This window comes from Colius striatus, chromosome 5 (genome assembly GCF_028858725.1).
Source record: "Colius striatus isolate bColStr4 chromosome 5, bColStr4.1.hap1, whole genome shotgun sequence".
In the NCBI taxonomy this organism is placed as follows: domain Eukaryota; kingdom Metazoa; phylum Chordata; class Aves; order Coliiformes; family Coliidae; genus Colius; species Colius striatus.
In genome coordinates this window covers 7,395,006-7,419,425 of record NC_084763.1, presented here as the reverse complement: position 1 = coordinate 7,419,425, position 24,420 = coordinate 7,395,006, and the positions used below count along the sequence as shown (strand labels likewise).

General features: G+C 39.5%; 1 protein-coding gene across 2 annotated transcripts in view; it reads right to left on the bottom strand.

Moving 5' to 3' along the window:
* CPNE4 (copine 4) overlaps positions 1-24,420 on the bottom strand; it is a 215,450-nt gene that overhangs the window by 173,384 nt on the left and 17,646 nt on the right. Inside the window, exon 1 of one of the 2 annotated variants that reach the window (XM_061996390.1) lies at positions 6,124-6,171. The exons of the other annotated variant lie outside the window; for it this stretch is intronic. The gene's annotated coding sequence lies outside the window, so the exon portion shown is untranslated. Of the gene's footprint in view, positions 1-6,123; positions 6,172-24,420 lie in introns of those variants that run through there. 2 annotated transcript variants of the gene reach the window in all.

Below are 24,420 nucleotides of genomic sequence, written 5' to 3'. Positions count from 1 at the left end.
TACAATCTCTTCCTTTTTCACTTCATTAGAACCTCATTATTCCTTCAGTGTCTGTGTGACTTCAATATTCACCAAATAGGAGCTGTATCTGTGACAGTAAAGCAATAGAGTAGATATGGAAGTGAGTGAACTAAGTGATAAGTCACATACTACTGAAGTGTCCAGGTCATTGCTGCATATATTCTTTCATTTCCTCTGGAAAAAGAGAAAAACAGTGTGTCATTATACATTTCCCACACAAACTCTCTAGCACGTTTAATCATCCAGTATCTACACAAATAAGGCTCTCTGTGATGCAAAATACAGTACACGTCTCTCAGAGACCTAAAAGCCTTGAACTTAGCTCACACAAAATATCAGATCCACCTTGTTACAAAAAGGTGATACACAGAGCATCTCACCACAAAATTATAACCAGGCTCCTGAGATTCACTATGAAACAAATCTAGAATGTTATCAGCATTCACGTTTCAAGTTTTCTCCTCTGCCAACTGTCATTTTGCTCTCCTACACACATGTGGTTTCCATTAGCATTGGTTAATAGGTTTGTGTGTCAAGCATGGTAATACTGCTTTCCTGCCAATTTGACTGGGGGAAGTATGAAGGGATTGCTCCTCTACAGCACCCAGCCTTACCTTCAGTTCATCTAATAAATGAGTAAGGAATGAGAAAGATGCTGAGATTAAAAGCAGTAACTGGTGTGCTCTGCATCTGGAAATGGGGCTTGTTATTTAAAAACATGTCCTTCAGACCAAAGCACAAGCAAAGTAATTTGAGGGCTGCAGGTTTCCCATCATCATACATTGAGGGCTGTGCCTGAATCATTTGTTTTACTGGCACTCTGGTCATGAAATGAAAATGAGCCAATAGCATCTGTCTGCTTCTACAAAAGTAAACAGCAAGATTGCTCCTGGAAAGCTAAATTATGTTTACAGTATGTGCATGCAGTGGGAAATACTAACGGTAATGAAATAAGAGCTGTGAATAAGTGCCTTCAAAAGAAGGCAAGACCTAAGAGCACTGGATGTTGCAGCACTAGATGCTCCCTATTCATGTAGAGTTAATATAAATAACACTCTATACAGGAGAGACATTTAGCATTTGAAACACAGAAGCAATTGAATTGTCTACACAGAAAGCTTTGAACAGTTTTTGGATAGGACTTCCAGGACTTAAAGTCTAATAAAAGTAAAGAAGAAAACCAGATCTACAGTTATCAGCCTAAAATTCACAAAACTCAGACTACCAGTTTCTGCTGCAAAACAATTAACGTTCCAGAGTTTGAAAGAGATGGAAAACCACTTTGTTACATTAAGAAAGCACTACGAAAGTTGTTTCCTCTAGTTCTGCTCTAAATTCTTGGTTTATGTTACAACCCTGGCAAAACCAAAATCTAAATAGTCATGTTCATTTCTAGATTAAATCGTGAGTTTTAAGTGACAAGTAAATTCTGATTAAATAAAATGACATTTTGAAAGAATACTGAACTTTTAATAGGGTCTGATCTGAGATCCACAGAAGTCAGTGAAAAAACAACCCATTGATTTCAAAAAAGTGGGTGAGACCAAGTTACACAAGGTACATTAAGAGCAAGATTTTATAGAAAAGGATGGAATTATGCTGAGTGTTCATGTAGAAAAGTTTTTTAAAGGTTCCATGTTTAGTTATGTGTTCAGCTCCAGCAGAATGTAGGCCATGGACCTCTTCAGGGAATGATACTAATTGAGATAAGTGACTATTTTTCTTTAAGAAATATTATGTGATTGGGAATTCCCAGTCTCATTGAATAACTCTATTAGCTGTTGGCATCAAGGCTTCCTTGATTGTGAAAAGCAAAAATCCATTTGTCTCATTGAGCTGCGTGGTTGGCAAATAATCTGTGTGCAAGTGAGGAACGATGGGAATTCATCAGGAGATCCAGGTTCAACAAGATGATTAAGTTGATATTCCATGTGCTTAATCTGGAACTTGCTAAGACACCTGGCTAGGCAAAGACTGAAGAGAGTGATACTATAGAAAGCAGATCTGTATCAATAACTGGATGTCAATAGCTGGGAAGCAGTAATCAGTCACAGAAGCTGATGTTCATTGCTCTCCATTTCCTCAGTAAACAATGCTTTTTTTCACTGTAGCACTTTACAGGGTTTTCTGTAACCCCTGTTACATTATTTTAACAGCATCACTTATCTTTTTCCTTATGTCTAATCTTGGTTGCTGCTCTGACTACTGCCTCTTGGTCTTTCCCTGTGCATCTCTGGAAATCACAGAATGGTAGGGGTTGGAAGGGACCTTTAGAGATCATCCAGTCCAACCCCCCTGCAGAAGCAGGGTCACCTAGATCAGGTCGCATAGGAACATGTCCAGGTGGGTCTTGAAGACCTCCAAGGAAGGAGCCTCCACAACCCCTCTGGGCAGCCTGTGCCAGGGCTCCCTCACTGAAACAGTGAAATAGGTTTTTCTTATGTTTAAGTGGAACTTTTTGTGTTCCAGCTTCATCCCATCACCCCTTGTCCTGTTGCTAGATACAACAGAAAAAAGGGATGTGCCAACCTCCTGACATCCACCCTTTAGATATTTATAAATGTTAATATGATCTCCCCTCAGTCTCCTCTTCTCCAGACTAATTAGCTCCAGTTCTCACACCCTTTCCTCATATGAAAGATGCTCCTGTCCCCTGATCATCTTGGTGGCCCTGCACTGGCCTCTCTGCAGCATTTCCCTGTCCCTCTTGAGCTGAGGAGCCCAGAGCTGGACACAGGACTCCAGATGAGGCCTCAGCAGGGCAGAGTAGAGAGGGAGCAGAACCTCCCTTGACCTGCTGCCCACACTCTTCTTGATCTTGCTTCTCATGAACCACCAATATTATCTTAAAATATGGTCATTCAATTACTTATGTTTGACTATGCTCCCAGATCCCTGATTATCAGCTGTATCTCTAATCACTGCAGAAGACTTTCATCCTATCAATAATACCTAGTCAATATCAACTACGTTATAAATTGCTACAGAAGTTTAAATCATCACAGTTAATATAAACAAAATGCCAGCTGTCAAAATTAATTTAAATAAAACTTAAATAAAACACTATAACAAGAAGTCAATAGGTTACCTAGATCCACAGGATAGTTTGTGCAATTAACATGATGATGTTTCTTCCCTTTGATTCTTTGACTCATATAACAATTAACAAGGATTAAAGTTACACCTACCAAAGTTTGAAAGAGCCTTTTGCAAAGCAAGCAATAAACTCAGTAAGAAAGGAGGATCTGGAGAATCCACAGCAATGCTATTCTATTGTGAACAATGAGATAGATCTGACAGTGTAATTTAATTTATTTGGACAGAAGGGGAGAAGGTTCAGAACAAAGTGTCAACAACATAAATGGATATATGCACACACTGACAGTTCAAAAAGACTCATTACCAAAGCTGGTTCAGTTATAAGGAGAGAAAGGAAAATCACTGTAAAGAAATTAAGATAGCTAATGTAGGACTGAACAGTATGCTGCACCTATATAAGTAACAGAAAAGATTAAAGAAGGTGGGTTTCTTCTTAACTTCACTTTCATTTTTAATGTCATTGGAACTATTGTTCTACAGCCCTTTCACTTTCCTGTGAGGATAAGGAAGCCCTGGCACAGGCTGCCCAGGGAGGCTGTGGAGTCTCTTTCTCTGGAGGTTTCCAAATCCACCCGGATCCATTCATGTGCAAGGGGTAGGACTGGATGATCTGTCAAGGTCCCTTCCAACCCCTAGCATTTTGTGGTTCTCATGACTGTAAAAGATAAAAATGTACTTAAAAGGCAAAAGAAAGAAATACCAGAACAGTTCAAACTGTCCTGTAACATGACTCCACGAGCTGAGGATTTCTGAGCAGGCCTGAATAATATGAAGTCCCAGTGAAATTCAGTCTGCCAAGTAAGTAAATGATCTGTCTACTGCTTCTGCTATTGGGTCTCAGACATCTACTATGTTATTGTTGAGATGGTAGCTGAAGCATAGGTAGCTGTAAGCACAGTGACTAGGCACTATTGATACACAGAAAGCTCAGAACCATTGCATCCACTTCAAAACACCATACTGAGGAATTTCATACAGAAAAAAAATAGCCTATTATACACAAACCATGTGTTGTTTGTGAATGTGACATGTAAGCATAGTAAATCACAGAAATGTGATCAAATATGTCTTTCTAATCAACAACTTCAAAGCTACTGTCATGTGGAACTTATTTCATGGATTATCACTAACAGCCATTACAATTTTCTTAGCTTTGCCATTTTAGTTTGCTGCATGTACTAAGTGATATACCAAATGAACCACAGGAAGAACAACTTTACTCATTCTGAGAATATTTTTGTTGCTTTTATTAAATCAGTTCTCCCATTGAGGTATTAAAGGGAAAATAAAACAGTTTTTGTCTTAAGAACTATGAAGCCTTAGAATATACTTATCCAAGAATCTCACAATTGAAATTTAATTGATATTCCACTGTACTTCAGAGAAAGATAAGCCAGGAACAAAATAGAATAATCCTAGCACTCCAAGGTGTAGCAGTCACAATTCTGCTATGAGATAAACCCAGCTGAGAGCCTTCAGAACACATTAGAGCCAAAATAATTGTTGAAATAATTGTCCCATTCTGAACAACAGAATATATACACATACATAAAACACAGTTGAAATAACAATTACCCACTACACACCTTGCAAAAGTACACTGGCTATCAGCTACAGAGAAATCATAGAATCGTTTAAGTTGGAAAAGACCTTTAAGATCATCAAGTCCAACCATTAATGTAATACTGACAAATCCATCATTAAACAATATCCCTAAGGACCACATCTACACATCTTTTAAGTACCTCCAGGGATGGTGATCCAATCACTTCCTAAGCAGCCTGTGCCAGCGCTTGATTATCCATTCAGGAAACAAATTTTTCCTAATATCCAATATAAACCTCCCCTGGTACAACTTGAGGCTGTTTCCTCATGTCCTATTGCTTGTTACTTGGAAATGAAGCAGTAAGTTGTATTCCTCAGTTATACTCAATTACACCAAAGTATGTATATAAACACATGTAATGCTTGGAAGAGTTTATCCATTTACAGATGTAACATATTGCAAACTGCTCATTTTCCTCAACAGATGGCCACAACGGCTTTTCCTGCAGCATAAAAATGATCCTACAAGAGAAGCTGCTTTCTGCTGCTAATCCAAAGATAGGCACATCAAGAAAAAGTGAGGAAGAACCTCCCATTCACCATCTAGTTCCTGCATTTTCAATACAACTGGAAGGTATATTTACTATAGGTTTGCTCAAGGCTTCTTAGCAGTGAGAAAAACTGGCTTTATCTACCACACAGGAATGTTCTGAGGGTCACTCTGAGCCTAAAACTGGGACAGAGCTTTACAATCTAGTTGCTCCATCAGGTAGGACAGGAGCAGAAGAAAGGGAGTGAGTTTCTCTCACTTTACAGTTCCTCTCCCAACATGCTTGATCTTTTTGTAAGCAACAACCTTCTCCTACAACCTGCCAGGACTGTGACATGCAAGGAGCTGCCTGCCTGCTCTCAGGGGTAATGGCCAGCTTTGGCCAATGACTAAAGCCAGTCCTGACTTCACTGTCTTTGCACAGAGACTCAGTGACAACAGATTGGACTTGCACCACTATTTTAAGTTAGAGGATGAGCTTCTCTCACCTTCTTGTCATTTACTCACTTTCTATTTTCTTTTCAAGATCCTTGATCAAATGTTTGAACAGTTATCCACATGACTTGGACCAAGCACACATTGCCACTGTCTCAGTTAAATCAGCAATGGATATGATCACATCACAGCTCCAACTGCAGGCACCAGGAAATCCTGAAGGGCAAGAAGCTCTGCCAGTCAAATTGTATTTATAGGGGAAGTGTGTATTTATTTCCTAGATTCATTTCTACTAGCTTAGTCTGACTTTCCTCCATGGAGCTATATCCTACTCCATATTGCAAGTGCTTTGCAGTCCCCATACCCCAGTACTATGATAAACTCTGTCTCTGAAGAAGCCAGTAGTTGATTTTGGTATCAAATTGATTCATAAAAGAATTGCAGTACACTGTCAGCAAAAAGGTCTTATCAACATCAAATGTACTGCTGGTGCCAGTGCCTCGCCATTCCTCTGCTGATGTGTCCACACTCCACAGAAACAATATTCTACTGAGCTACTAAAGCTAGGTCCTAATGTGTCAAGACACAGTGTTTCCTCACATAGATCTTAACCTGGGCCATGGAAGCAACAGAGCTTTGTCAGCAGTGTATTTCCTCCTGACTCAGTGCCAAGGCTTCGGTTTAACAGCGCTTTTGAAAACAAGCTCCAAGAAACCAAGTCACTACGAGTTTTCAAATGGTTCTCTTCCTCGGGAATTCCTGCAATGTAAGAAACAACTTTGTTATCAGCTACTACTACAGATGAGAAGCAAGATACTTGGAAAGTCTTTTATAAAACTTTCTCTAACATAAGATTGTCTCTTGAGCTCTTCCAAAAGAGCACACACAGGAGTTGTGTCTTCCTCGAGAAACCTGCAAGTCACCATCGGTATTCATCAGCATATACAGACAACAGAAGGGTAAACTCATTCAGCTCTGCTAATTATTACAGAGTTTGGAGGTGGAGGGAAGGATTTCTCAGTTCCTAGATAACTTGTATTGTCAGTATTGCTGGAAGTCCTACTGCCAACTGCCACACACAGAGCTAACAACTGCTGATCTTGACATCATTGCCTGGTAGGAGAGCATTTCGTGAAGTTCACGTTAGGAAAGCAATACCCTTAAGGTATGAGCACATATCATACAGGCTTCATTCATCTATAGTCTTCTGTCTTTAAATGACAGAAGTGCATTAAAGTAAATGACCCACCCACTGCAGCAGCCAGTTAAAATGACAAAGAAAATAAGCCAGCAGTGGTGGCATTCCACAGAGAGCAGACATAAGAGGGTGATATTGTAGCTCCAGCCAGATGTTTCCACTTCACAACTGCAATAGCTCTGGTCACATTATCCAAGTCATAGCACTGCAGGAATTGAAAGATTAAAGGCATTCCTGGGCTTTTTCTACAAACCTGTGAAATTGGTAATTCCCTCCCCCATCTGCCCTTTGAATATGATTGCTCTCCAAACAGAAAATTATCAACTCTATTACAGTGTTTATTAAGAGACAGCTGCAAAGCATCAGAGAGATTACATAGATAAGGAATAGCAAAGCAGATTCCAGTTTACGTGGTGGTGGAAGACCTCAGAAAACGTCAATCTTTGCCCTAAGGATAAACTGCAACAGCATAAGTGAAGCACAGAGGAAGATTGAGCACAGCTTCAGTAGATGTCCAAGCTGCTTGTTTGTTTGAAACACCAAAATAGTTCCAAGCTTTCTGAGACTACATGAAAAACCTGTCAGTACTTTATTCAAAAGTGATGCTCAAGAGTTCTGGTGAAACATAAAGGTGTGAAGTCAAAGTGCAACATCTGGTTGTGCCTGTCATTCACCCCATGCTAACTGCACACCCTGCACTTGACTGACAGGGACTTGTACAGTCATATTCTTGGCCTCACCACCAAGAGACAGAAACATCAAAACAAGCCTGGCCAAACTCCTTACACTGATGCAAAGACAGATATTTCCCAAAAGCACTGGGGAGTAGAAGCCCATAGAGAAGCCTCAGTACATATCCCATGATGTGAAAAAGGAGTGGTGATAATTAAACTGGATTCCAAGTATCCTCAAGAGCTGCCAAAACCTAAAGAAAGCACAAAACTGAGAACATATAATCTGACTTTTGCTCAATGTCTTCCCTGTTCATGTATTTATAACTGGATTTTAATTTTAAAAGGACATCCATCAGGCTCTATATCTACATGTTTTTAGTTAGGAATATGCATGTTAGCAGTAACCAAAATGCAACTGTAGCAGCAGACAATACTAAAATTAATCTTTGAATGTTCCAGCTATACAAGGCATTTAATATGTGTTTATCCATGTTGGATCTATGATGTGCATAGATCCAGTGCAAACAAGGGGAAAAGATTTTTCTCTTTTTTTTTTTTAATAGTGGTGTCTATTTCATATAACTACCTGTCTAATGCATGAACATGCTCCAATCTACACAAGTGTAAGGGAACTCCAGGTGGAAGAAATCTGAAAAGCATTTATTGCTATGGAACCCAAGATCTTAACTTTTGTTACTCTTAACTAGCAGAAGAGACATTATTTATTTTCTTCTCTAGTGCCAGCAATTCCTGCAGGTAAAGAGACAAAAGAACAAAAAAACCCAACAAACCAAACCCACAAAAGAACATTAGAAAACATGGCTTACACTAAATCCATGTCCACGCAATATCAAAGTCTCAGTGACAGATCTTCAAATGCATCTTCCCATAGATCTGCAATATTGATTCCAGCCCTAGATACTTATGGAAGATGTACTAAAAATCATAGAATCACAGAATGGTAGGGGTTGGAAGGGACTTTTAGAGATCATCTAGTCCAATTCCCCTGCAGAAGCAGGGTCACCTAGATCAGGTCACATAGGAACACGTCCAGGCGAGTCTTGAAGACCTCCAAGGTAGGAGCCTCCACAACCCCTCTGGGCAGCCTGTGCCAGGGCTCCCTCACCTCACAGGGAAATAGATTTTTCTTATGTTTAAGTGGAACTCTGTGTTCCAGACATTCTGAAAATATATGCCCTTTTTAAAGCATCCTGCTGTTTCAGTTATCAGCACTGTCTGCCACTTACAAACGTTAGAGCAATTCAGATCTGCCCTGCTGAATGATGTATGACATTCTTTATGCTCTGGTGCCAAAATGCAAATTTTACCTGTAATTTCTGCCCTCTACAAAAATTGGGTTATACAATAACCTGGTGCTTGACTGCTGTTGCACCAAGTCTATAATAAGATGAAATGCACGGTCATATCATTTAGTGTTCTAAATTGCTTCAACTTGAGAGTAAATACATCAACAAAGACTGCACTGGGATATTAAGTTAGAGTAATACATCAAAGTAAAATGTTAATTTGCTGATGCTACATGAAAATTATTTCTATATTTCACTGAAGAATTCTTCAAATGATTCACTTGTGTAATATGTTATTAAATGAAGCACATAAAGAGAGACATCTTAAACATTAACTTAATTGAAGGTAGAAAGAGCACAGACAAATATTTAATACTTACTTGGAGGAAAACACCAATTCTTCTCATGAGATTTTTAGCATAAGCTACAAAGCCTGGCATGAAAGTACATTTCTACCTGAATTACCCTCTGTACTGGCTCTTAATTTTTCCCTTTTCAAGAACATGGGCATTTTGCACCATGTTATGAGAACTGTTTTAGTCCAGTGATTACTTCAGTATTTCTTATTTAGCTACTACTCCAGATATGAGGTTTCAGCTTTTTTTCCCCCCATTTCAACTCTAAGTGCTATGTTCTTTCCATTTATGGTAAGTCATTTATAACCATCTTGTCCACTTCAGGCTTCTGCCAAGATTATGCCTCAAAGTGAGACAGGTTACCTAAGAAAAATCTCAGAGCAGTCTGAATATATCTACATCGTGTTAGACAATGATACGACACAGGAGCTCTCTCTCAGTCACTGACACTTCAACATCTGAAGTGAAATTGTACTGGGTCTTCAATGCAGTTAATACAGGCAAATTGTCCAAGAGTAATTTAGGTTGAAAGGGACCTCAGGGGACTATATTCCAATACCTAGGCTCAAAGCAGGTCCAGTTCAGGTAAGTTGTGTCTCCAAGGATGAAGATCCCACAGCCTCTCTGAGCCACCATTCCAATGTTTGACCACCACATCTGAAAAAATTATTTTAAATTTCCTTGTGGCAACTTGTGTATGTTGGTATCCATCATACCACTTGGCTTCCAAGAAGAACCTGTCTCTGTCTTCTCTCATGACAGCACTAGGAACACATCCCTTTAGGCTTTCCCTGTTAACACTGGACAAAGCTTCTTCTTGGATCCTTCCAGGACTCCCTATGACTTCACTGATTTACTTAGCTGGTGTGCACCAGAGGTTTGACTCAGGTAAAGCAATTTAGGACAAAGAAGGAAAACTATCACTGCCATTTCATGCATGTTATGAGCAGAATCACAGAATGTTAAGGGTTGGAAGGGACCTTCAAAGACCATCCAGTTCAACCCCCCTCATCAGAGCAGGACCACCTAGAGTAGGTCACACAGGAACTCATCCAGGTGGGGTTTGAATGTCTCCAGAGAAGGAGACTCCACAACCCATCTGGGCACCTTGATTTAGGAGACAATCATTACAGTGAACAAGCAGTTGTATCCATACATGACTCTACAGGAAGTCATTTGCAAAGCATGACAACTTTGACTGGTCAAACCATATGAACAAAACTGCAAGCTCTTGAACATCTCACACATTGCCTACAGAGTAACTATTAATACAGAGACAAACATCTTTTATGGGGGTGTAGGACTTCCCATGCATTCCTTTAAGGGATACTCAAGAAAGGTAAAACAAATTAATACAAGTTCAGTCTGGTTGTTAAAATGATGTTTCTGAGTAGAAAGATATCTTAGTACAATCCAGTGATAAATAGGGAGGATTATTTAAAACAAGCTCATTGACTCCTTAGTATTTTTGAATCCCTGAAACTCCTTTCAGTCAGTGAAAGCATTGGAACTCTGGCATATGGTATCCAGACATTTTTAGTATCCTCAGAATTTTATTCAAAGACTGCACTGAGAAAATTATTGAAGTTGCTTTTGCCTTCCAATTGTTCAAAATGGCTTCTAATTTCTCTGCAGCATTTTAAAACTAAAACTTTAATTAAAATTGCAGTGCAATCTTTCTTGTTTCCTCAGCTTAGCTATCTGCTGCCCTTTACAATTAATATTTCTTATTGCATGAAATTTAGCAGTTTCCTAAAAAAACTACTGTCTTAGTTTCAACTTGGTGTTCAAAATGAAACTGTTTCACATTTGCCCATTACATAAAATTGTCTAGAAAAGCCAAAAGAAGTTCAGAAATAAAACTTATCGATACAGACTGTAATAAAAGCTCTTAGTTTGTTGACAATATCATGTTTTTCTTCTTTGCCACATAGGTTTTAATGTTTAACTCTGCTGGAACCTTGCACATCTAATAGATGCTGGCCTTGCTTTTCCTTAGTAGTTAAAGCAATAACCAAAAAGTCACCTCAGAGCAGAAATGATGTTTTCTATAGTGTCATCTCCCATATTCTCATCTTTGATTTCTTATCTTTGAAATTTCTTCTGTTTTGTATTCCTTTTGAAACAGTAACTTCAAGTTTCCCTAACAGTCAGACAGAAACCCCAAGACATCAAAACTGAGTTTTGTTCTCCCCATCTACAAACAGAGAAGTAATACTATCCTTAAACAAGACAGAAGGTCACAGAAGTTTCTTGCCAAAAAAAAAAAAAAGCTGAGAATGCTTCCTGAAAAACAACTTTAAGTTAAAAAAGCATCTACAGGAAAAGAGAAACCGTATCAGTCTAGCCTGGCTTAGCCACTTGTCTGACCTTACCTCACCTGGTACTGAAATGGCAAGTACTACCACTGCATCAGCAAAATCAGGACCTGCCACCAAGAGAAATTGAGCACTACTTTGTATTTAAATAGTACAATACATTTTGTTCTAGGAGGCAGAAAGAAGCTACCCAAAGTGTAACCTGATTTAAACTACCCCATTGCAGAACACCAAACTGCACCTCAGCTTCTCAACCACACATCACTGCACGTCCAATAACCTGACAGCCCAAACAACAACAACCACAAAGACCCAACTTGTCCTGACCTTCCCCAACTGCTAATGAGAATGGAGATGTCCTGCTTCTATCCTTATCCAGTGCTGTTGGAAGACTAGGCTGGGGAAACCATTGATGTATCCTTCACTGCTAAACCTTTTTACATCATTCTAGTCTCTGCTCAAAATACACTTTCTAGTTTTACATTTGCTGCTTTGTTTTCCTTTACTACTCACTGTAAGAATGTCCTATCATACACAGCTGTTGTTCAAGGTCAAACCTTACAGAGGCAGGTGAATTCCTTAGATAATTAAGTTTTAATTGATATAACACTGATTATTAGAACTCAAATATATGGGTAATAAAATTTGTGGTGGGAAAAAAAAAAATCATAGAATGGTAGGGATTGGAAGGGACCTTTAGAGATCATCCAGTCCAAACCCCTGCAGAAGCAGGTCCCACCTAGATCAGGTTGCATAGGAACATGTCCAGGCGGGTCTTGAAGACCTCCAAGGAAGGAGCCTCCACAACCCCTCCGGTGTGGAAAATAGGAGCTACATGAGAGTTGCTTGTGCCTGTCCAGTTCATTTCTACCACTACTTGAATAAGCAAGGTCACAAATACTTATACAACATCTGCTTAAAAGCAGATCACAAATACACCCGTGAGCTTGGGTTTTACTGGTGAGCCAGAAGGAGAAAGCAGCTGACTGGCTAACTCACTCCCTAGTGCTCATGGGGAGTCAAGACACACATCTGTTCCACAAACTACATTTTAAAATGAGGAATGCCTTCAACTGGAAGGCAAATTCCATGGGACTTTTCTTCCACTTTAGCACATTGTCCTTCACACAGCTTGTGCCTACACAAACAATAACCTTAGGATTTCCTGTACTCCTCCACCTCAGTTTAATAAATTCTTAAGTACAAATTACTGCATTAAGTCCTACTTCACCAATTCCAAGTCAAAACATATTCCCCACACCGAGCAATGAAGGTCATTTATTAACCTCTAGGACTCAAAGATGACCTCCAAATAATCAAGACAGTCAATGAATCTATCTACTCAAAAAAGAATGACAGTCTTTCCAAACCATAAAAGCTAAGACTAAAGTCCATCTCTTTCCTCAAAACAAAACCAAAAAAAAGAGTCCAAACCAAAACCACACAAAACTCACATCTTCAGAAGAAATATTATGAGGCTTAAATGCACTGCTGCTGTGACTCAACAGAGCTCCTGTGAAACTGGGGAGAGGCTGCTCATTTTTCCAGTAGCCAGAGTTCTGCCCAAAGTGTAAGATTTCAGACACATATTTTGTCCTCTACCATCAACCCACTAGCTGTACCCACAAGGTTTTAGTCAGAAGAGAGGTATATGGCACAACCTATAGCTCATTTTGCCAGTAAAACAGATCAATCGCTTCCCTGTTGGAGTACCAGTGAGGTTTGCAGTGAGCTTTGAGTGGTTGGGAGTTACACACCCAATCCAATTCACAGCCACACTGACCACAATAAGAATCCTGTCACCTCCAGAGACAGAAGCTTAGATCTGATCCAGGCAGTATTTTGCCAAAGGTATTTTGTGCAAGAAGAGCACAAAACATCCAAAATGCATCTTTTAATACCGTTAGCTCAATTATTCTATGGCATTTGATGGGAAAAATATTGTCACTGTGGCAACAACACAGTCAGGGAGGGCCACAAAAGCCATGAGAGGAAAGAATATAAGCCATTATAGATTGGGTGTGAACATAGCAAGGTGTTCCTCCCCCTAAATATCCCCTTTGTGGGACACTTCACATGCTCCTGGAATGAGACTTTTGAGAAGATGAGCCAGCATTCTCCCTCAAAAAAAAAACCCCAAACAACCCCCAGTAAGCAGCAGTTCTCATGAAACCCTTTTTTAAAACTGCCTACCTCACAGTTTCCCCTTGTATTTATTTTTCTTTGCTGAACTTACCACGGCTCTCCTGTCCCATCTCCACCTTGGCCAGCTTCCCAGTCTTTTTTTGGCTCCAATGTCACTCCTATTGCCAGCCACAAACAGCTGAGTCTGCTGCTCTAGAATGGGATTTAATGGATGAGAGGTGGAATGCAGAGGATGCACACAGTGTGGCACTAACATTCTCTGTCTCCAACAAGAACAGATGCTTTTTGCATTGGGATAGGATTCATTCAAGCTGGCAAGAGAAAGAAGAAACTATAGATCTGGACCTCTGAGTCAAATTTATCTGGTAAACTTCCCTGCACAAAGACTGCAGCTGCTCCAAAAAGGGTGAGGATTACTATGAATAATCATAATTATACCAGGCCCACTTACCTTCACCCAAAAAGGGGAAGAAATCTCTCCTTATTTCCCCTTCAGAGCAACAAGAGACTAAACTTTCTTAAAGGAGGTATTTTCTATGTTATTCAAAGAGAAAATTCTCTTTCCATGAGATTTTGGTCATAGGAAGCCAAATGAGAAAGAAATGTCACTCGCTGACCGGTCACAAGTAAGCAATACAAACAGAAAGCAATATTTATTGAAGAATGTTGTTTGCTACTTAAATGTTATTGAACAGTAAATACACTGAGCACATTACCACCTTCTTCATGGACATTCTGCAAACACAGGGAGAGAGACAAATGTCCATTACATAAAGTATCCATTCAAAATTATTTGCTCAGTTGAAAGCATTTTATGGCTATGAAGTGGCATTTCCCCACTGTACCTGCAGGATTCCAGTGGCTCTCTACACTGGAGCTTTCTCCATTTATCAAGGCATCCCAGTGACTTATATGACAGTACTGTCCCTAGAAGAGCTGCTGCACACTGAGAAAGCAGATCAAACCTTTAGAGTAAATTTACAACATACATATGGAAGTATTAAGCACATATCAGAGGAAAGACTTGCTTTCAGTAACTGGCTTTCAGATAGATTGAAATTACTTTATGCTTTCTTTATATTAATATTCTTTGATTAAAAGATAAGCATCATAGACACACTTCCAAGAGCCTTAAAATATTCTCAAGGAAAATCCTAGGGCTGAAGGATTGTGAATCTTCCATCACAATTATACACAGCTTGCACTAACAAATGCTTTCTTCTTTGCAATTCTCTTGATTATAAATGGAATTGATTTTTCACCTAATTTTAGGCACTTTACAGCACCATAATTACATTCCTAGATTAGAACATAAATCTTCACCGTTTGGCATGTTTTTCCACCTAAAAAGGAGTGTAATGAATTGGATCCAGGATCCCACTTGAACAATGAAGCATCCAGACAAATATTATAAAGTGGAAAAAAAACCCTTGTTTTGTGATAATGTCTGAAAAAAAACAAATACACTTCTAAAACTAATGGAGCTGCACTGAAGCAGTTCTTCTACATGCCCAATTAAGCCACTGGAGAAGGAAAAAGTTTCCCTTCACATTTTTTTCTCAATTTGAAGGCTGCTGAAGTCAATGTAAAGACGTCACGTACTTCAAAAGTCTGTGGAGTCCCCATAGTAACTTGCTTTTGCAGCATTTGGTCTTTGTTGCAAGAAAGCTATGGAGTGAGTCATATACAAACCCATATGCTCTCAAAAAGAGTGGCAAAACTGCCACCTAAGATCTTCCTGTGAAGGACTGTCAGAGAAAAAAAGGCATATGATCACTTCATAAAAGAAAATATCATAAAACACTCAAACTAGAAGACCCAATTAAGTCCACACGGCATATTTTGTTCTTGCATTTCCTCAAGTGCTTGGCTTTGCTTTTCAAAAGGGTGAGCTACATTAAATATGGCTGAGTTTAGAAAGCAAACCATAAGCAGATAATCACAGACAGAATAGTAGGGGTTAGAAGAGACCTCTGAAGATCATCTAAGTCCAACTCCCCGCTAAAGCAGGTCCTCCTAGATCAGGTCGCCCAGGAAATTCATTCCAACAAACACTTAATGGCATCAACAAGACAGAGGTGTTTTTATTGCCCAGATACCTGCTGTTCAAGCTGAAGTGGAACCTCACAAGAGCAGTAGACTTTCATGTCTCCTTTGGACCCTAGTAAAGGTAAGGCTGTGATAAAACACTACCTGAGACAGTGGGCTCTGTACAAAAAGGCTTTGCTCATCCACTTTCAGTTCATGTCACATGGGAGAGCAATTATTCCCTGATGATAGTTGCTGGCATAGGCATATAATACTCAGACCTTTGTAGCAAGTACACTAAGTGCAGAAGTTCCTTTGCCAGGAAGCACAGCAGGAGCAGCAGAGGTGATGGGAAGCAAGCACTTGGTTAACAATGTCTTTTTTCAGTGGGAGCTCTGCTATGAATTACAGATGTAGAACAAAGTTTAAAATAAAAATGAAAGAAAATGAAGAAAAAGAAATCTCAGGGCTTATTCCAGACTGTAGCACAGCTACACACTGCTCCTTTATTCATCCTCTCTGTTTTCTGCCATGTCTGTCTACCCTGTCTCTTTTCCATCCTTAGCTCAAGCCTCAATTTCTGCTCTTCATTTGGGCAAAGATCACCAATCTTCTATCAGATTTCCTTGTTCAAGTACCTACCAGCCTCGAGTTATTCTTAAAACACTCTGTTCTACCTACCACAATGCTGGCTTTGTTTGGGGTTATTTTTGTTCCTTTTTTGGGGTGGGGTTTGAAAGGAAGGGAGGGGGTTGTTTCATTTATTTCAAAGAAAACCTTCCATGCCTTTTGCTCCCCATGTTGAAGTCTTCTGCTCAGAAGGCTTTCTATCACCTTCCTATCTAACCATTTAAGACTGTATTTTGGCTATCTTGGCTCAGTCCTTCTAGTTAATACTCTGCCTCTCAGCACCAGTCTCTCCTCTGTTCTCACTCCTCATGTGAGCTCTTTCCAAATTCAACTCAAGTCTTGCCTAGCCCATTCAATTTCTTTCCCTGGTCTATAACTCTCCTTCCTTTCCAAGAGAGGCTATTCAATCTGTTTATTTCTCTTCTGACACACAGCTCTTGCTCCTTTTTGCCAAGAGAAGAAGGACCAACTTGAAGTAACTGGTAACAATGGACAAGGAGAAGGCTGAGGTACTCCACCTTTTTTGCCCCTCTCAGTCTTCACTGGCAACCTCTCTTTCCACACCTCTGAAGTGAACAGACAGCAAGACAGGTTTGTGACCACCTGAGGAACCTGAACATACATAAGTCTATGGGACCTGATGAGTTGGTGGGAACCAGTTGATATAGTTGCCAAGCCACTCTCCATGATATTTGAAAAGTCAGGTGAATTCCCCAGTGACTGGGGAAAAAAAGGAAACATTGCAGTCATTTTGAAAAGTGTAGAAAGGTGGACCCTGGGAGCTGACATGTCAGTATCCCCTCTGTGTCTGGGAAGATCATGGAACAGATCCTTCCTAAAAGCCATGAAAAGGTATATGGAAGACGAGTCGATCTGAGACAGTCAGAATGGTGTCACTAGGGGTAAGTCTTGTCTGGCCAATCTATATGGACCAAAAAGTGGAGAATAGGACAGAAGTCACTTGTCATGTTTATTTTTCTGGACAAATTCAACACCTGCATGAAGTAGGAAAGCTGTTAAAGATGCAGAAGAAAAAATAACCACTGACTCAGTCAAGCAATCAAGTTACACTAGAGCACAGGATCACCCAATACTGGAATTGTCACAAGTTTCTGTAATGGCACCTGGCAGCTCAATCAGTACCCTCTCAGTCCAGTTCACATGCTTATCCACCAACAAGCACTGAGGGATCAAATCTGTCTCAGTGGGGCACATATCAGATCAAATAGTGGTGATAGGAGCTATCTAAACCCTTCACAACTGTGGCATAATGCAATAACTCTTTTTAGCATTGAGGTATTTGACAGTTTGGCTTCCTTACAGGAGTAAAAAGGAATAGCTCATCCAAATAGTTTCATCACGAAGGTTTGGCCCTCCCTGTTAAAGAGCTGGCCAAGAGGACAGACATCTTAGTCATTCACAATTACCCAGTGAGCTGGAATATTAGTTCTCAAAGATACATTGCAACATCCTTCAAAGAGATTGTGACAAGAGGAGATTTAAAAGAAAACCGTGATATGTTTGTTAGCTGCTGTGTCATTTTTTTTCCCTTAATATTACATTTCACCCATTGCATTCATCCATAAACTTAGCAGGACACTGCCTGACATTTTTAAAAATGCAATCAATTATGAAAAGTCATGCTGTTTAAGAAAAATTTAACCCATGCTGAAAATATGAATTTAGTGACTCTCTCCAAGCTTTTAAGCTAATCTTATTATCCACATAATAATGTCCAGGGGCATAATAGTCTTCAGAAGCACCAGACCATTGTGTTAGTCACAGTGGAGTAAGTCTATAGGAAAAAAATATAATTGCCTTGACCTTATCTACTTCTCTGATGGAAACATCTGAAATCCACTTTTTCAGCCACAGGTGTTCATTCAGTATCCTCCTTTTACAGTGTTTGAAGGACAAACAGAACACTGGCCTAAGCTCTCAAATCCACTCCCACCAAAACTGCTAACCCACAGAGCTTACTTGACAACCACAGGCCCATCTTGTCACATGCAAATCAAAACAAATGTTTTCTTGGATGACCTGAATCAACTTCCTGACAGCTGGGAGGGACTCTCCAACCCTGCCTCCCTCAGGGGCTGCACTGACCCAAACAAAGAGCAAATCCCAAGCAAATACGTGGAGAGGGAAGTGGAAAGGACAAATATCATTCCTGGGAATGGAAGTATCCTTTTCTTTTTGAAAACTTGGTGAAGTTACCTATTCAAACACTAAGAGAAGACTATTTCTTTTTAAAATTATGTACAAAGAAAAGATTTTGAAGTGAAAGAAGTGATGGCTAAAAGTGTAGCCCTGCATCCACATATATTCATACTTACTGTATCTCAGTTCATAAGATCAGCTGTTTTATATGTGAAAGTTTTAGCAGCTTCTTTCACCTGAAGTGAAAGGACCCTCATCAGCACAACTCTGACCATGTTTAAACCTTTATGCAAACAAGTCTTGCTTGGAAGAATTTAATTCCAATCTCTTTATTGCTCACTTAAGGCATTTATTGCACTTGATAGGCTGTAAAGAAGGGCACCCAAATTGATCCCAACATTATAGGATTGGAGCTAATGGGAACTGTTATAAAATTTTAATATATGCCATCTTCCAGACGAAAGAAGACTCCAGGGGGAACTGACCTTTGAGTGCAGAAACATTAATAATGTGTCAACAGTGGGGTTACATTTTCAATACAAAAATGAAATGACAAAATTAGGAAGATTGCACTATACTTGTACCATATAGAAATAACTCAAAAGGACAGTTGTCTGCTAGCCTTAAGTGAATTTATGGGTTACAAAAGACCGAAAAAACATAGGGCCAGAAAATGCTGATATAGTTGCCATTGATTTCAAGCAAATCTGTGCCAAACAGAACTCTTCACAGCTGATGCAAGCGGCAGCTCATCTTAACTTCTGATTACACACCCACAGTATTGACACTTTTTAGCAGCGTAGTCCTCCTTCAATTTGTACCTTTCCATTCACATTCACTATTAAAGGAGAGGAAAAAACCCAATCACCTGCTCTAAATAAGCAGTATTTCCTTTAAAAAGCAGAATTTCATGGGAAAAAAAAAATAGATATTAAATTTAGTGAATACTTTTGGCCAGAGGAAAGAAAAAGATGGAAAGTCAGAGTAACCTAAAATTGAAAGAGACCTCTGGATATCATCAGAGGAAGGACTATTTTAAAGGCCTAAAAGCCTAATTTTAAAATTTCAGAATCATTTTGCAGATGAAGCAGCCTGTGATTGATGTCATTTTTTCCCCAAATTTAGCTTTAGAAACAAGCCTAGAAAGTTGGTACTTTCAAACTGACCCTGCCCTCTTTTCTCCTATTTTTTCTGTTCAGAAAACATTCAGCAGCATTATTCATAGTTTCCCACCATCTCTTGATTATGTGGCACTATCCAGACTTGCACCCCCAATGGCTTCAATTCTTTCCACAACAAATATAAATCCTCTTACACATCTGTTCATAGGAATGGTATTAAAACAAAACAAACCAAACTAATCAAACCAACACCATGAACCTCGAAACTGTCTTCCAAAAAGTAATTCAGTGAATTCAGAGGAACAACAGTAAAAAACTGGATAAGCTTCAGAAAATTCACTAGTTCCTTTCACATTATTTCTTACCTAGCCACTATACAGATTATACTCCATTTATGCTGAAGCATATACAGAATATGCTCCAGCACATGTATTGTGCAGCACTCCCAAAGGCTTTTATTAAAAATTCAGAATATGGAAAGCTTCCTGATTCTTTTTCTGGTGTTTTAATCTGCTGTGACCTAAGTGTGTGGCATCCACTAATGACAAGCTGGCAACTGACACAAGTCTATATAAAGCATTGGCTTTAATCTATAACCATAATACTTTTAAATTAATATTGACCTAGAAAATTTTTAGCATATTAGACTTACTAGTAACAATAACTGGAATACTCAGTCCTTTACTGCAAAGGTGATAGGTCATACTCTTTATAGTATTATGGCCAAAACATGACATCCCATTGGGTATTTGCCACATGGGTGGGTTTTTGTATCACATCTGCTGTGTGTGTGATGTCTTTAATGATCCCTCCCAGTCTACTACAAGCCAGGATCTATATACAGACTCTTTAAGGTGGCATATGATTTCTTCAAGCTGTTACAAGAAAATTCAAACCATCTCCTGTGACTGATGGAGATGATACTACTCTAGGTGGTCTGCTCTGGTGGGAGGGTTGCACTAGATGATCTCTCAAGGTCCCTTCCAACCCTTAAGGTTCTGTGATTCTGTGAAAAAATATGTTTTCACCTTACAATCATGCTTAAAAACATTCCTTAAAGAGTATTGGGGAAAAAAGGTGTGTGCTTATACACAGCTTTGAGGTAAAGCCATGTATTCCCCTGTTCTTACCAGTTTGCACTGGCTGTCACATATGAGATGATGATGATCCTACATTACAACTGTATAGCAGATCTATTTCTGTCTTGGCTCTGTGTGATACCATTTGCTGAGGTTTCCTGCTAACTTTCCAGATCAATTATTCAGCCACATGTGCATACACAATGTGAGAGTTTTTAAAGCACACATGGCCTGTTTATTGTCCTAGGTTAAATAACTAAACTAAGATTACCAGACTGTTTATCCAGGCATTTGCATTCAAATAGTGCTTCTGGAAAACAAGCAAACACCAAATATTCTGTAAATAAAATCACCTTCAGGAAACGGGGATGGAATTAACTCTGAGGAGCCTACAACCTTTCTATCCTGCCAAACCTCAGAGTCACAGTGAAAATCAAGAAAACCACAACAAAAGTCCTTGTCACCTAATGGACAGCAGGAAGATCAGTTCTCTATCAGCTCCATTGAAGGCACTATTTAAGGAGAGGGGTGTGATATGTGTTGATCATACTTAAACAGAAAGGAATGGTAAGAACTAGGGGTTAGGCAGGCATAGATAGAAATATTAATATAGATGTCTTTATTCATTAAATTCTTCTTAAAAAGTCACTGTAGCAGATTCATCTATCAAGATCACAGAGCTAAGACTGAAGTCTCCATAGCAGATTTAAGTAGGGCTCCTCCATGTTTCATGTGTCCTTGGATGAGAGGTTGCTAAATGTTCAGTCACTCAACACAAATCTCCTCATGTAATTAACTTCATTTACCCATTCCAACTTGGGACTTCTGGAAGTTCCAGACTACTGCAGACCTTCCAGCATGCTAGCACCAGTACAATCTCCAAAAAAGATGGTGGTCTTCAAGATGAAGCAATTTTAAGAAGTCCACAGAATTGGCCTGTGCATTTCTTGCACCTGTTCACATTCTTTCCCTCAGTTAAGCAAGACATTTCTATGATAGGGTATCTCTATTACAGTTAAGCTGTTTCACTCCTATACCTAGCACTTATATTTTGACCTATGAGGTGCAATAACACATACCTCGGCATTGGTCTAGAGAGAACTTAGATGCAAGTAGCTTCAGGTGACTGCTAACTATTAAAATTATTCTTAAAGACAACACTAAATATAGAGTTATGGACAGCTCCACACCATGTTGGTACTCAGCTTCCCACTGATTTCCATTACTGCAAATACAAGAATCAGACAAGTATTTAATGCTACAGAAGCTTGCTGTTAGCTTTTCTCTTCATGTTATCTTAGACTAGGAAAGGTTCAGTGGAACAAGAAAGGTCAGTGGAATGAAAGGTCAGTGGAACAAGACTTGGGAAAGTCAAATCCAAACTCCTAGTGCAACTACCCAAGAGCAAATCACCCTATCCTATTTGTGATTGGAGTTCTTCTGATTGTTGTTTTGTTTTTTAAAATCAACCCAATGATTAAAACCTGTGGTGAGAAATAAGATACATCCTCCAAATAACATGATGAGAAGATGGTTCTTAGTTTTGGACCTTCTGTTTTGGAGGCCATGTATAAATTCAGCATTTGAGCTCTTAGTAATGTAGTATTCCCAACCCAATACTGTAACACAGCAATAATTTTAGCCACAACGAGCAACTCTCCAATCTGTTTTCATGAATCTATGAAGGAGTGTTAACACAAGCAGTGACTTGGAGACCTTATAGTGTTCTGCATTGTCTTTTTACTATGTAGTTTATAGTTATGGTTATCTAATCCTAGGCATCCATTTCATATCTCATCTAGGAGTTTCCATGCTTCACAGCACCAAGCAGAGAAAAAGGGTGCACCAAAAAGGGTGCACAACCTCTGTGTTGCAGGGTTTATAGGACAGAGAGTGCACTCAAATAATTCCAACAAATAAACTTCCCAGGATGACTTTTGCACAGCACTTTCTCCTATTCTACAGAATAAAGCAGAACTATAAAATCAGATACATAAAACACTGAAAACTGCACTACCTTAATATTTGAATTTGCCATGAAAAATTGTCTCAGCATATTTGCAGACTTACTAATTCCTTTAAAAATTGGTTTCTCATTATCTATTTACCTAAATAGCAATTTTACCCTTTCCTGAACATAGATGATTAAATTAGAACAGATTTAACGTTTTCCTCTTCCTGCAAGCAGGTTCCTTGAGATTCAGGAGGCCAGACCATGTCTGATGGAACACAGCAATTCAATAACTTGATTAAAAGGAGTGGGCTGCTCAACAAACAGGCCCAGCAAAGGTCCTGTGCTTTCATACACCAGCCTTTTAATTTCAGAATGGCATTCAATAAGGGCAATAAATTAACTAATCAAAAAGACTTGCGTGAGTGAGTTAGAAGTGGCTGAACCTGAACTGAGAATGCATGCACATAAAGGGAATGGAAAGGATGATAACCATACATTTGCTCTCCTTTAAAAGAACAAAACCCATTGAGGTAATCACCCTATCAGCAATTCAGAGATACACTGGCATCTCTTGTGGAGGGAAAAACTAAACCTTTCTTCAAATCCCCCACTTTACCTTAACTTCTATTCAAGATGCCCTGGTAAGAGAGTTGCAAAGCAAGCCATGCACTGCCAGTCCTCCCCCACAAAAAAGGTCTGTTCAGGCATGTCCAGAAGATTCTACTACTGTGTGAATTAGAAGCAATTCTCCCCATTGTTACTCTAGAGGCAAGGCAATTCTATAGCATTCAAACAGTTGCTGTACCAGTCACACAATATTCTACAGTCATTATCTAGATGTGGTTTGAATGAGAAGAGATGCAATACCAGCACTAGAGGCATTCAGAGCATTCCAGTCAAATAGTGCACAGAGCTGAAGATACTGTTTGAAGTATAATGGACACTCGTGCCAATCTGACAGAGCCATCGAGGGCACCCACTGGTCTTTTGCACCCATCTCTTCTGCTGAAGGGAAACTGCAGAATTTCCAGAGCATAGGCCAAAGCAAGAACCAGAGAGGAAGGAGACAGAAACAGTTCAGAGGAAAAGCTTTTCAGGTTTGGGAAGGGTTTTCTTATTTGGTTGCTTGGGTATTTTAAATCAAAAGCAAGCCCATGCACTTTCATGCCATCCCAGAGTGAGTGAGTTTCCAGCAAGGACTGCTGGATGTCAGCCTCTTTACATGCCATGCCTAGCAGCAGCCTCACTGCATGCCACCAACTACAGCACGCGCTTCCCTCTGCAAAGCTCCAGGAGCAGGCAAGCATGCCCTGCACTGCCTGCTGACAGCCAACTTGCAAACTCCTTTCTGCAGCCTGGTGCATAAATGCACAAGAAGATTTTGGCACCAGGAAGTTCACTCCAGTGCACAACACTGATGAGCCTTCATACAAGCACCAGTGACCTGAAGAACAGCTCTGCCTCATCATTCAAAATTCATTTTACATGTATTCCATCTTTTAGAATTAGCCCTTTTAACAGTTCTCCCATCTCCTTTTCTGATTCATGAACAGCATCTGACAGGACTGACATACTCATCAAGACTGGAAAACTATAATCTTGCAAAAGGAATACAGTTCTTCCTAAAATTGTTTGGTTTTTGTGGTTTTTTTCTTTTTAAAACACCCACCAGTCATAACAGTTATTCAGCTACTACACTCTGCATGCTGTTAGTATTTTATTTAAATCTATTAACATAAAGGAAATTTGAATGATGTACAGGAGAGGCTGGGAAAAACACTCCTTGGACTCCATGCACTT